Source organism: Neoarius graeffei, chromosome 5 (assembly GCF_027579695.1).
Source record: "Neoarius graeffei isolate fNeoGra1 chromosome 5, fNeoGra1.pri, whole genome shotgun sequence".
NCBI lineage: Eukaryota > Metazoa > Chordata > Actinopteri > Siluriformes > Ariidae > Neoarius > Neoarius graeffei.
Window position 1 is genome coordinate 32,189,281 of NC_083573.1, and position 15,266 is coordinate 32,204,546.

Sequence of the window (15,266 nt, forward strand, 5' to 3'; positions counted from 1 at the left end):
AGTTTATGATACCAGCGGGGTATCTGATGACTGGTAGTGCGTACATGTTGATGGCTCGGACCTTGTTTTTACCATTCAGCTGACTTTTCAGGACCTGCCTTACTCTCTGGAGGTATTTGGCTGTGGTTGACTTCCTTGTGGCCTCTTCATGGTTTCCATTAGCCTGTGGGATGCCAAGGTACTTGTAGCTGTCTTGGATATCACCTATGTTGCCCTCTGGTAGGTCAATCCCTTCAGTCCGGATCATCTTGCCTCTCTTTGAGACCATCCGGCCACACTTGTCCAATCCGAATGACATCCCTATGTCATCGCTGTAGATCCGGGTGGTGTGGATCAGCGAGTCTATTTCTCGCTCATTCCTGGCATACAGCTTGATGTCATCCATGTAGAGCAGGTGGCTGATTGTTGCCCCACTACGGAATCGGTACCCGTAGCCGCTCTTCGTGATGATCTGACTGAGGGGGTTCAGGCCTATGCAGAACAGCAGTGGTGATAGCGCATCTCCTTGGTATATGCCGCACTTGATGTTGACTTGGGCAATGGGTTTTGAGTTGGCCTCTAGGGTTGTCTTCCACATTTCCATTGAGTTCTGTATGAAGGTCCTTAGGTTCCTGTTGATCTTATACAGTTCCAGACATTCCAGTATCCATGTGTGTGGCATTGAGTCGTAGGCTTTCTTGTAGTCAATCCAGGCAGTGCACAGGTTGGTCTGTCTCTTCTTACAGTCTCGGGCGACTGTTCTATCGGCCAGTAGCTGGTGCTTGGCTCCTCTGGTGTTACTGCCAATTCCTTTCTGTGCCTCGCTCATGTATTGAGCCACATGCTTACTCATTTTTGCCGCAATGATGCCTGACAGGGCCTTCCATGTTGTGCAGAGACAGGTAATTGGCCGGTAGTTGGATGGGATGGGTCCCTTCTGGGGGTCCTTCATGATTAGGACTGTCCTGCCTTGGGTTAGCCATTCTGGGTGGGTTCCATCCCTCAGCAGCTGGTTCATCTGTGCTGCTAGGCGTCCATGGAATGCAGTTAGCTTCTTCAGCCAGTACGTATGGATCATATCGGGGCCTGGTGCTGTCCAGCTCTTCATCTTTGACACTCTTTCTTGGACGTCTGCCATTGAGATGGTTACTGGTTCTTGTTCTGGGAGGTTGCTGTGGTCAGCTCTTAGGTCCACTAACCATTGGGCATCGGTGTTGTGTGATGCCTTTCTTTCCCATATGTCTTTCCAGTATTTTTCCACCTCAGCTCTTGGTGGGTCTGACCGGTTGTTGTTCCCCTGCCATTGAGAGTACACCTTGGCTGGTTCAGTGGAGAACAGCTTGTTTATTCTCCTGGCCTCTCCTTCCTTGGTGTATCTCCTCAACCGGGTGGCCAGAGCTGTTAGTCGCTGTTTGGCAGTTTCGAGTGCCTCTGGTATGGAGAGTGAGTTGTACTTCCTGGGTGCCCCTTTATTTATTTATATATATATATATATATATATATATATATATATATATATATATATATATATATATATATATAGTGTGTGTGTATATATATATATATATATATGTATATATATATATATATATATATATATATATATATATATATATATATATATATATATGCGTGTGTGTGTGTCCAACATCTGAAGCATGTCAATAAAAACAAAACAATTGAACTTTTTTGTGTGTTTATTATGACATAAGTTAAATTGTAAGCAAAAAAAATTTTTTGTAAGCAAAAAATGGACTTTAGAAAAATATACAATTGTGCACAATAAGTTGTCTTACAAAACAGTGGTCTGCGCAGGACAGTTTGTAGCCATACAGTCTGTTAGAGCAAGCCTAACAGCTTGAGCACGGAACTTGTGAACACGGAACTGCCAGTGTTGCCAGATTGGGCAGTTTTAAGTGCATTTTGGCGGATTTGAACATGTTTTGGGCTGGAAAACGTCAGCAGTATCTGGCAACACTGCTGATAACTTTGTTTATACTCTTGAATAGCTCTTCTTCATGACATCCGGAAGTGTACCAACACGATGGGGCGTGTAGCGCCACCTGTAGCTTGGGTGCACAATGTACCTCACACAATAGCTCGATTAACTTGTGTGCATGTAGGATTGGATTTCTCTGGCACCCCTGCTGGGTCCCTTAGCTCGATTACTGACAGTAGCTCGATTTGGATGTGCATGTAAACGCACTGACTGATAGAGACAAACAACCATTCACACTCACATTCGCACCTACGGTCAATTTAGAGTCGCCAGTTAACCTAACCTGCATGTCTTTGGACTGTGGGGGAAACCGGAGCACCCGGAGGAAACCCACGCGGACACGGGGAGAACATGCAAACTCCGCACAGAAAGGCCCTTGCCGGCCACTGGGCTTGAACCTAGAACCTTCTTGCTGTGAGGTGACAGTGCTGACCACTACACCACCGTGCTGCCCTTGTTGTTGTTAATATTCTTATTCTTGGAAAATAAAAAATAAAAAAACAATGAGGTGGTGTGAGGTTGTTACCACCCCAAAGCTATTTTCATATTACAGTGCATTCTTCTTATATTAAAAAACAATACACCATACTTTCCCTTTATACATTACAATGTCTGTTAAACAAGATACTTCCTGTTGTCATGTACATTTATAGCAACCATAAAAGAATTGTTCCTCTACTCGCTTCTGCTTCTTTCTCTCTCTCTCTCTCTCTCTCTCTCTCTCTCAAAGTTGGACCAAAAACTGCAGCTTGTCATGCTACAAAACTGCAAAATACAAAGGTTTCTTCCCTCAAGACTTTCCTTGTGATGGAAAACGTAATGGAACTGTTTTATCTCTGACAGTTTACAAACACTGACTCTGGAGACTCCTTCGGAAAATGCTGCAGTACATAACATCTCTTTTGGCTGTCATTTTGGAGAAACCAGCAAGAGTATACTAGATTTTGAAATTATCCAGCTGAAAAATCCCACCCCCTCCCTTTAGTCCTCCCTCCAAAGCAGTGGTGGCTGGTGCTAAATAAATGGGGGGCAGAGTTATTGTCGTTTTGACATTTTCATTAGTTTCTCTTATTGAGTCAAATTTTTTTTCATTTCAGTCTAGTTTTAGGAGTGCATAAGTAGTTTTAGTTTTGTTTTTAATTTTGAGGAATTAAAGCTGTGCTGCCTTTCAGATTTTTCAAGTGTAGGTCATAAAAAGAATTTTCCCCGACACCTAATTATTTTTGTTTAGTGGACCAAAAGCTACTGACTTTGAATCACAGACTGATTGTACAACCCCGATTCCAAAAAAGTTGGGACAAAGTACAAATTGTAAATAAAAACGGAATGCAATGATGTGGAAGTTTCAAAAGTCCATATTTTATTCAGAATAGAACATAGATGACATATCAAATGTTTAAACTGAGAAAATGTATCATTTAAAGAGAAAAATTTGGTGATTTCTAATTTCATGACAACAACACATCTCAAAAAAGTTGGGACAAGGCCATGTTTACCACTGTGAGACATCCCCTTTTCTCTTTACAACAGTCTGTAAACGTCTGGGGACTGAGGAGACAAGTTGCTCAAGTTTAGGGATAGGAATGTTAACCCATTCTTGTCTAATGTAGGATTCGAGTTGCTCAACTGTCTTAGGTCTTTTTTGTCGTATCTTCTGTTTTATGATGCGCCAAATGTTTTCTATGGGTGAAAGATCTGGACTGCAGGCTGGCCAGTTCAGTACCCGGACCCTTCTTCTACACAGCCATGATGCTGTAATTGATGCAGTATGTGGTTTGGCATTGTCATGCTGGAAAATGCAAGGTCTTCCCTGAAAGAGACGTCGTCTGGATGGGAGCATATGTTGCTCTAGAACCTGGATATACCTTTCAGCATTGATGGTGTCTTTCCAGATGTGTAAGCTGCCCATGCCACTCGCACTAATGCAACCCCATACCATCAGAGATGCAGGCTTCTGAACTGAGCGCTGATAACAACTTGGGTCATCCTTCTCCTCTTTAGTCCGAATGACATGGCGTCCCTGATTTCCATAAAGAACTTCAAATTTTGATTCGTCTGACCACAGAACAGTTTTCCACTTTGCCACAGTCCATTTTAAATGAGCCTTGGCCCAGAGAAGACGTCTGCGCTTCTGGATCACGTTTAGATACGGCTTCTTCTTTGAACTATAGAGTTTTAGCTGGCAACGGCGGATGGCACGGTGAATTGTGTTCACAGATAATGTTCTCTGGAAATATTCCTGAGCCCATTTTGTGATTTCCAATACAGAAGCATGCCTGTATGTGATGCAGTGCCGTCTAAGGGCCTGAAGATCACGGGCATCCAGTATGGTTTTCCGGCCTTGACCCTTACGCACAGAGATTCTTCCAGATTCTCTGAATCTTTTGATGATATTATGCACTGTAGATGATGATATGTTCAAACTCTTTGCAATTTTACACTGTCGAACTCCTTTCTGATATTGCTCCACTATTTGTCGGCGCAGAATTAGGGGGATTGGTGATCCTCTTCCCATCTTTACTTCTGAGAGCCGCTGCCACTCCAAGATGCTCTTTTTATACCCAGTCATGTTAATGACCTATTGCCAATTGACCTAATGAGTTGCAATTTGGTCCTCCAGCTGTTCCTTTTTTGTACCTTTAACTTTTCCAGCCTCTTATTGCCCCTGTCCCAACTTTTTTGAGATGTGTTGCTGTCGTGAAATTTCAAATGAGCCAATATTTGGCATGAAATTTCAAAATGTCTCACTTTCGACATTTGATATGTTGTCTATGTTCTATTGTGAATACAATATCAGTTTTTGAGATTTGTAAATTATTGCATTCTGTTTTTATTTACAATTTGTACTTTGTCCCAACTTTTTTGGAATCGGGGATGTATTATTTTTATTTTTTTAAATAGAACAATTAATGAATTTAAGGCCACATGGCCCTAAATTCTCTGCTATTTTTTCCTGCTTCACTCATACAAGATACTATGTCATGCATCATGTGGTGGGCTTTCCCCGTTTGCGCAAGGCATTGTGGGATACACATTTGAATCAGGAGAGAAAAATGGAGGACGCGAATGTGCGAATGAAACGTGAAAGACCGACTCCAGTAACGGAAAGCGAGAAGAAAAGACGTTATGTTATATACGAAGGAAAGGAAACGCAGGACCAAACTAATAAATATCGGCGGTCGGCGAGCACCTCGGTGTGATCAGCTGTTCGTTTAGTGACAGAATGATGGAACTGTCAGTGCACGGTCAAAGGTGAACCTGCGCATGCGCACACAAACTTCCTCTGTCTGCTTGACTGCGCAATTTCATGCACATTATTTGCTCAGGAATCCCCTCAAATGAAATAACTTCCCAGCCACAGTATGGCCTGAGGCTTTGTGAGATATTACAGAAATAAACACATATCACAATGACCAAATTTCAGAGGGAACTAAATTTCACCGATTTTACGAAACCGAAACGCCGTCTACTTTTAAGAGCTAGTTTTAGTTGGGTATTTATTTTGTGTTAAGAGATATTCAAATTATGAGGAAAGCCTTTATTTAAAGAAGCCAAGAACAAGGTCGGGTGAAATAATGCATGCCATTAAATATGATCTACAAAACCATTGTTTATTAAAAGGTCCCATATTATACACCTTCTAACCAATCCAAAAACAAGACACTAATGTTGCCCAGAAACACTGCAACAGCAGCATACCGAATGCATGGAGTCCCATTCTACAGCCAAAGTGTGAAAGACGTTCAGTGTAAATGCACAGATTAACGTACCGGTAACATTAAAGTGTGAAGTGTTGAGAACGTAGTCCAAGTAAATTCTTACTTGAGTGCTGCTTACTGATCAGACAGAGTACGTAAAAGATGCCAATATTTAGGTTTAAAAACTAGCACTATTTGAACATAAATTTTACCTTCCTTTCCTTCTGGCCTGCAAACTTCTCAATTACTTTCTGGTTAAAGTCAGTCATCTCAGTCACCTGTCTCTCTTTTCCATTGACAACATGGCCAATGCATTCAGCCTCTCCTGCAGCTAACCGTTCATTAACACTAAGCCTGCCAAAGAAGCGTAGCTTCAAACAGTTGTCAAGATGGCTGTGGCTACCCTCGAGCCGTTTGCACTTTTCAGAAAGGTGTTTAAGGTCCTGTACAACGTTTCGGTCCTGACACTCTGAAAAAGCGAACAGGGAAAGCAGTAAAACGCATTGCTCACACCACATCCAGCTCTGTTTGTCATACCAAGAGCAGAAGGAGCCTTGAGTCCTCGATCACTTGCCTGCTGCTCACTGTTTAAACTGGGTTGGTCTGGTCCAAGCTCTTTAATTCTCTTTTTTCTTCCATTGTATGCTGTGTAAAAGGATGTTTTTGTAAAGAAATAACAGAATTTTCTTTCTCCACGGGTCCACTTGAACATACCGGTACCATCTTGTGAAATCTCCAGTCTAACGAGCAGCAGTGAGTGACAGCCGTGAATATGAAAACTGTCCAACTGTCATGTGGAAAAATAAAACTTAAAAACAATTCCAATTGGTTGCTAATAAAAGAAAGTGTGTCCGGTGAGCACTTTGCTGCATCCCAGGCCAAATCTTGAAACCACCAATTAAAACGCAGCCTCGGGTCACCTGGTCTCCAAATAGTCGGGCTGTTAAGGTGAGAAATTGTTCACTTTGTGATCAAAGCATGAAATTTGGCACACTAGCTCAAGTTCCATCCATCTATTATCCATAACTGCTTATCCTGTACAGGGTCGCAGGCGAGCTGGAGCCTATCCCAGCTGACTATGGGCGAGAGGCGGGGTACACCCTGGACAAGTAACTAGATCATCACAGGGCTGACACATAGAGACAAACAACCATTCACACTCACATTCACTCCTACGGTCAATTTAGAGCCACCAATTAACCTAAACTACATGTCTTTGGACTGTCGGGGAAACCGGAGCACCTGGAGGAAACCCACGCAGGCACGGGGAGAACATGCAAACTCCACACAGAAAGGGCCTTATCAGCCACTGGGCTTGAACCTAGAACCTTCTTGCTGTGAGGTGACAGTGCTAACCACTACACCACCGTGCCACCCTTGTGGTTGTTAATATTCTTATTCTTGGAAAATAAAAAAAATAAATAAAAAAACTGAGGTGGTGTGAGGTTGTTACCACCCCAAAGCTATTTTCATATAACAGTGCATCCCAAAGTGCATTCTTCTTATATTAAAAAACAATACACCATACTTTCCCTTTATACGTTACAATGTCTGTTAAACAAGATACTTCCTGTTGTCATGTACATTTATAGCAACCATAAAAGAATTGTTCCTCTACTAGCTTCTCCTTCTCTCTCTCAAAGTTGGACCAAAAACTGCAGCTTGTCATGCTACAAAACTGCAAAATACAAAGGTTTCTTCCCTCAAGACTTTCCTTGTGATGGAAAACGTAATGGAACTGTTTTATCTCTGACAGTTTACAAACACTGACTCTGGAGACTCCTTCGAAAAATGCTGCAGTACATAACATCTCTTTTGGCTGTCATTTTGGAGAAACCAGCAAGAGTATACTAGATTTTGAAATTATCCAGCTGAAAAATCCCACCCCCTCCCTTTAGTCCTCCCTCCAAAGCAGTGGTGGCTGGTGCTAAATAAATGGGGGGCAGAGTTATTGTCGTTTTGACATTTTCATTAGTTTCTCTTATTGAGTCAATTTTTTTTTCATTTCAGTCTAGTTTTAGGAGTGCATAAGTAGTTTTAGTTTTGTTTTTAATTTTGAGGAATTAAAGCTGTGCTGCCTTTCAGATTTTTCAAGTGTAGGTCATAAAAAGAATTTTCCCCGACACCTAATTATTTTTGTTTAGTGGACCAAAAGCTACTGACTTCGAATCACAGACTTCTGATTGTACAACCCCGATTCCAAAAAAGTTGGGACAGAGTAGAAATTGTAAATAAAAACGGAATGCAATGATGTGGAAGTTTTAAAATTCCATATTTTATTCAGAATAGAACATAGATGACATATCAAATGTTTAAACTGAGAAAATGTATCATTTAAAGAGAAAAATTAGGTGATTTTAAATTTCATGACAACAACACATCTCAAAAAAGTTGGGACAAGGCCATGTTTACCACTGTGAGACATCCCCTTTTCTCTTTACAACAGTCTGTAAATGTCTGGGGACTGAGGAGACAAGTTGCTCAAGTTTAGGGATAGGAATGTTAACCCATTCTTGTCTAATGTAGGATTCGAGTTGCTCAACTGTCTTAGGTCTTTTTTGTCGTATCTTCCGTTTTATGATGCGCCAAATGTTTTCTTTGGGTGAAAGATCTGGACTGCAGGCTGGCCAGTTCAGTACCCGGACCCTTCTTCTACGCAGCCATGATGCTGTAATTGATGCAGTATGTGGTTTGGCATTGTCATGTTGGAAAATGCAAGGTCTTCCCTGAAAGAGATGTCGTCTGGATGGGAGCATATGTTGCTCTAGAACCTGGATATACCTTTCAGCATTGAAAATTCCAATTGGTTGCTAATAAAAGAAAGTGTGTCCAGTGAGCACTTTGCTGCATCCCAGGCCAAATCTTGAAACCACCAATTAAAACGCAGCCTCGGGTCACCTGGTCTCCAAATAGTCGGGCTGTTAAGGTGAGAAATTGTTCACTTTGTGATCAAAGCATGAAATTTGGCACACTAGCTCAAGTTCCATCCATCTATTATCCATAACTGCTTATCCTGTACAGGGTCGCAGGCGAGCTGGAGCCTATCCCAGCTGACTATGGGCGAGAGACGGGGTACACCCTGAACAAGTAACTAGATCATCACAGGGCTAACACATAGAGACAAACAACCATTCACACTCACATTCACTCCTACGGTCAATTTAGAGCCACCAATTAACCTAAACTACATGTCTTTGGACTGTCGGGGAAACCGGAGCACCTGGAGGAAACCCACGCAGGCACGGGGAGAACATGCAAACTCCACACAGAAAGGGCCTTATCAGCCACTGGGCTTGAACCCAGAACCTTCTTGCTGTTAGGCGACAGTACTAACCACTACACCACCATGCCGCCCAGTAGCTCAAGTTGATATATAAAATAATTCTAGATAAGGTGGCATTTCAAATTCAGTTTCTAAACCCTGGAATACGCACGCATCCATCCATCCATCACCTGTGCAGAGTCACAGGCAAGTTGGCGCCTATCCCAGCTGACTATGTGCAAGAGGCAGGGTACAGCCTGGACAAGTTGTCAGATCAGTTGATATATAAAATAATTCTAGATAAGGTGGCATTTCAAATTCAGCTTCTAAACCCTGGAATACGCATCCATCCATCCATCCATCCATCATCTGTAGCCGCTTATCCTGTGCAGAGTCACAGGCAAGCTGGAGCCTATCCCAGCTGACTATGTGCAAGAGGCAGGGTACACCCTGGACAAGTCGTCAGATCATTGCAGGGCTGATACATAGAGACAAACAACCATTCACACTCACATTCACACCTACGGTCAATTTAGAGCCACTAATTAGCCTAACCTGCATGTCTTTGGACTGTGGGGGAAACCAGAGCACCCGGAGGAAACCCACGCGGACACAGGGAGAACATGCAAACTCCACACAGAAAGGCCCCCGTCGGCCGCTGGGCTCGAACCCAGAACCTTCTTGCTGTGAGGCGACAGTGCTAACCACCACACCACCGTGCTGCCCCGTCACTCAAGTTGATATATAAAATAATTCTAGATATGGTGGCATTTCAAATTCGTCTTCTAAACCCTGGAATATGTGCAAAATCAACCCAACATGAAAATGAGGCTAAATGAATTTTCTTTTGTTTTCAAGGTATTTTTATAAGATTGCTTACAAAAAATGACACATTGATTGAATGTCTACCTCAAAAATAGAGAATTTCTTGTTCTCAAAGATATCACGTGATTAGTCACATGACATAGGGATACAGTATTAAGTAAATAAAAAGGCTGCCAGAAGAGCATTTTTGCAGTTCAAAGTTTTAGCTGTTAATATGGATTCATATGATCATATGATATCAAAATATTGAAAAAGCACCTCTCTTGTCATTACTGATTACAATCCCCACCACAGAAGGATCACGGTGTACACTGAAGATTAGCCTTCATACATTTGCATCAACCTGAACACCCTTTCTTGCAACTACAGTGAATCAAATGCCCCCATATCTAGAATTATTATATACATCAGCTTGAGCTAGTGCGCCAAATTTCATGCTTCTATCACAAAACGAACAATTCCATGTTCTTTCTTGCTTAACAGCTGGACTAAAAAGTTTGTGTAGCCATATACATAACTCATTTGGCTGGAGCCCTGGCAGGTGGACATACACTACCGTTCAAAAGTTTGGGGTCACCCAGACAATTTTGTGTTTTCCATGAAAAGTCACACTTTTATTTATGTGTGTTTTTTTGTTGTTGATTTTTTTCCTACTCTGAATCCACCCACTGATGTGCTCTACACGCTTCACACCCAAGTCTCAGTGTTTGCATATATTTGATTGTAACTACACTACTGTTCAAAAGTTTGGGGTCACCCAGACAATTTCGTGTTTTCCATGAAAAGTCACACTTTTATTTACCACCATAAGTTGTAAAATGAATCGAAAATATAGTCGAGACATTTTTCTGGCCATTTTGAGCATTTAATCGACCCCACAAATGTGATGCTCCAGAAACTCAATCTGCTCAAAGGAAGGTCAGTTTATAGCTTCTCTAAAGAGCTCAACTGTTTTCAGCTGTGCTAACATGATTGTACAAGGGTTTTCTAATCATCCATTAGCCTTCTGAGGCAATGAGCAAACACATTGTACCATTAGAACACTGGAGTGAGAGTTGCTGGAAATGGGCCTCTATACACCTATGGAGATATTGCACCAAAAACCAGACATTTGCAGCTAGAATAGTCATTTAGCACATTAGCAATGTATAGAGCGGATTTCTGATTAGTTTAAAGTGATCTTCATTGAAAAGAACAGTGCTTTTCTTTCAAAAATAAGGACATTTCAAAGTGACCCCAAACTTTTGAACGGTAGTGTATACAGGAAGTATAGGTGTTCCCATAAAATGTAAATAAATACAGTTCAAAAACAGGTTAAAATAATTATATGTATACAGGGTGAAGTAGGATGAGTAAGCAATTTTGATTTAATAAATACTTTTGCTTAATTAATTTATGCTTAATATCACGTCGTCTTTCTCACCTGGATAACTGGAAGAAGAGCACTGCTCCAGCGCCCCCTGCTGACCAGCTGCCACTGCTCCAAAGCCACTCCTCCAAAACACATGAACGCGCACTGCCTGACTACAGCTGGAGGACGAGTCCACAAGAGACAGCACTGGGGATAGAGTGTAGCACATTGTTGTCATATATTGTACAACTATCTCGTGTATCATTCACATGTAATAAAACACCTAACATTATCATAATGAATGTAAAAAATGGTAGGCCACTGTCAGAGCATTTGATTTATTCCTTGCTGTCATTGCAATTCCAAGAAATATAACAAAAATGGTTCTAAATATTACCTAGCTTTAAATAACAACACATTTCCCAATCTGTTTCTCATTGACCTTATAACAGATCAAGCGCCTGCCATACAACCCTTACAAAAAAGAAGTTTATTCAAGTGTGCTTCTAGTATACTTCTTTTAAACTAAAAATAAGAGCGTATGCTTTCAGTTGACTTTTTATTTACTTATCAGAGATATACTTAATAAAGTTATACATAAGTATACCTGGCTTATACTGAAAAGTATATAGAAAAGTAAGTATATTAAGCTAATACTTAAACTCTTGATCAAGATATACTTCACAAAAGTGTAATAAAGTATTAAAATATTTGTGCCTTATGTTTAAGTGTACTTGCCCTGTAGTTGTGCTTCAGTATTGTTGACAAGTTTTTTTTTTTTTTAATTTCTCCTGAGTGGGATAATTAATTTCCATCCATGCATTATCTGTAGCTGCTTTATCCTGTCCTACAGGGTCGCAGGCAAGCTGGAGCCTATCCCAGCTGACTACGGGTGAAAGGCGGGGTTCACCCTGGACAAGTCGCCAGGTCATCACAGGGCTGACACATAGACACAGACAACCATTCACACTCACATTCACACCTACGGTCAATTTAGAGTCACCAGTTAACCTAACCTGCATGTCTTTGGACTGTGGGGGAAACCGGAGCACCCGGAGGAAACCCACGCGGACACGGGGAGAACATGCAAACTCCGCACAGAAAGGCCCTCGCCGGCCACGGGGCTCGAACCCGGACCTTCTTGCTGTGAGGCGACAGCGCTAACCACTACACCACCGTGCCGCCCAGATAATTAATTTTTTTAATATATATTTCTTTTTCTTTAGAGCTTGGATGTCAATTTCAGTTGTCATTGCCATGTTTTTATACTGTGGCATTTAATAAGAAAATGAATATGTTCTTAATCCTGAATATCTGTTAGTAATTTGTGAATTCTTACCTTTATAACTTCATTGTAACTTAAGTTGTCTACTGGTAGTGTGCATGAGGTAAGGGTTAGGGCTAGAAAACTAATAGTATACTGAGAAGGGTAATTGCAGTATACTTTAAAACTAAAAAGTGGACTAGATGTATAAAACCATTAACTAATAGTATATTTCCAGTATGCTATAAAGTATATGTTTATAAACTAAAAAGTGGACTAGAAGTGTGTAATGAGTAAACCAATATTATATTTCCAGTATACTACAAAGTATACTTTAGTAAACTAAAAAGTGGACTAAAAGTATAAAACAAGTAAACTCAGTATATTTCCAGTACACTATGAAGTATGCTTTTGTAAACTAAAGAGCGGACGACAAGTATAGAACTAGTAAACTATTAGTATATACAGTTAGGTCCATAAATATTTGGACAGAGGCAACATTTTTCTAATTTTGGTTCTGTACATTACCACAATGAATTTTGAACAAAGCAATTCAGATGCAGTTGAAGTTCAGACTTTCAGCTTTAATTCAGTGGGTTGAACAAAATGATTGCATAAAAATGTGAGGAACTAAAGCATTTTTTAAACACAATCCCTTCATTTCAGGGGCTCAAAAGTAATTGGACAAATTAAATAATTGTAAATAAAATGTTCATTTCTAATACTTGGTTGAAAACCCTTTGTTGGCAATGACTGCCTGAAGTCTTGAACTCATGGACATCACCAGACGCTGTTTCCTCCTTTTTAATGCTCTGCCAGGCCTTTACTGCAGCGGTTTTCAGTTGCTGTTTGTTTGTGGGCCTTTCTGTCTGAAGTTTAGTCTTTAACAAGTGAAATGCATGCTCAACTGGGTTGAGATCAGGTGACTGACTTGGCCATTCAAGAATATTCCACTTTTTTGCTTTAATAAACTCCTGGGTTGCTTTGGCTTTATGTTTTGGGTCATTGTCCATCTGTATTATGAAACGCCGACCAATCAGTTTGGCTGGATTTGAGCACACAGTATGTCTCTGAATACCTCAGAATTCATCCGGCTGCTTCTGTCCTGTGTCACATCATCAATAAACACTAGTGACCCAGTGCCACTGGCAGCCATGCATGCCCAAGCCATCACACTGTCTCCGCCATGTTTTACAGATGATGTGGTATGCTTTGGATCATGAGCTGTACCACGCCTTCGCCATACTTTTTTCTTTCCATCATTCTGGTAGAGGTTGATCTTGGTTTCATCTGTCCAAAGAATGTTATTCCAGAACTGTGCTGGCTTTTTTAGATGTTTTTTAGCAAAGTCCAATCTAGCCTTTTTATTCTTGAGGCTTATGAGTGGCTTGCACCGTGCAGTGAACCCTCTGTATTTACTTTCATGCAGTCTTCTCTTTATGGTAGATTTGGATATTGATACGCCTACCTCCTGGAGAGTGTTGTTCACTTGGTTGGCTGTTGTGAAGGGGTTTCTCTTCACCATGGAAATTATTCTGCGATCATCCACCACTGTTGTCTTCTGTGGGCGTCCAGGTCTTTTTGCACTGATGAGTTCACCAGTGCTTTCTTTCTTTCTTTCTCAGGATGTACCAAACTGTAGATTTTGCCACTCCTAATATTGTAGCAATTTCTCAGATGTTTTTTTTTCTGTTTTCGCAGCTTAAGGATGGCTTGTTTCACCTGCATGGAGAGCTCCTTTGACCGCATGCTTTCTTCACAGCAAAATCTTCCAAATGCAAGCACCACACCTCAAATCAACTCCAGGCCTTTTATCTGCTTAATTGAGAATGACATAACGAAGGAATTGCCCACACCAGCCCATGAAATAGCCTTTGAGTCAATTGTCCAATTACTTTTGGTCCCTTTAAAAACAGGTTGGCACATGTTAAGGAGCTGAAACTCCTAAACCCTTCATCCAATTTTAATGTGGATACCCTCAAATGAAAGCTGAAAGTCTGGACTTTATGTCCATGTCCATTATATAACTATAACTTGAATATGTTTCAGTAAACAGGTAAAAAAAAAACAAAATTTGTGTCAGTGTCCAAATATATATGGACCTAACTATAAGTTTACTTGTGGTATACTTGCAGTACAAAATAAAATATACTAGTTGTATACTCAGAGTTTATTTCTCTTAGACTTAAAGTATACTTTTTATAAACTAAAGGTGGCCAATTTAGTCCCAAGAAGTATTAGATTAGATTAGTATACTGACAAGTATACTGTAAGTACATTGATATCAGTATACTTGGTACACAAAAGTATACTTAAGGAAATATACTTTAACTTTACTTCAGTATATTTAATAAAATGAACTTGAAGTATACTTCTTTTTGATAAGGGAATCCCGTGACAGAGCTGTTACTGTACAAATGATAAAGTATTAGAACAAGCACATTACTGTAAACCTCACAGGTGAAATTATTGTCAGAGCTGCTGTGATAGAAAATGAATCAACAATTACCGACCTTATAATACATAGGGCCAAATTACTCAATTCTGATTGGTCAATCAAGGAGGGCTTTTTTTCCTTAACACGGGGCTGTATTTCTGAAATGCTATTGGCTAGTTCGTTGCTTGGTTACGGTTACAAAAATCAGCAAATTTTGTCAACAAAATGGCTGACTCGGCAATGCCACGTTTCGCTATATTTGACGAAGAAATGATAAACCAATTGAAAGCTGCGAGCGAAAATGAAAATACCAAAAAAAGTACGCATTTTTGGCTTTCCGCGTTTAAGAAATGGGCTGCAGAAAGACAAATAAACGACTCTCTAGTGGCATATGAATGCTGTGAGTTAGACAAGGTGCTATCGCGGTTTTATGCAGAAGTGAGGAAAGAAA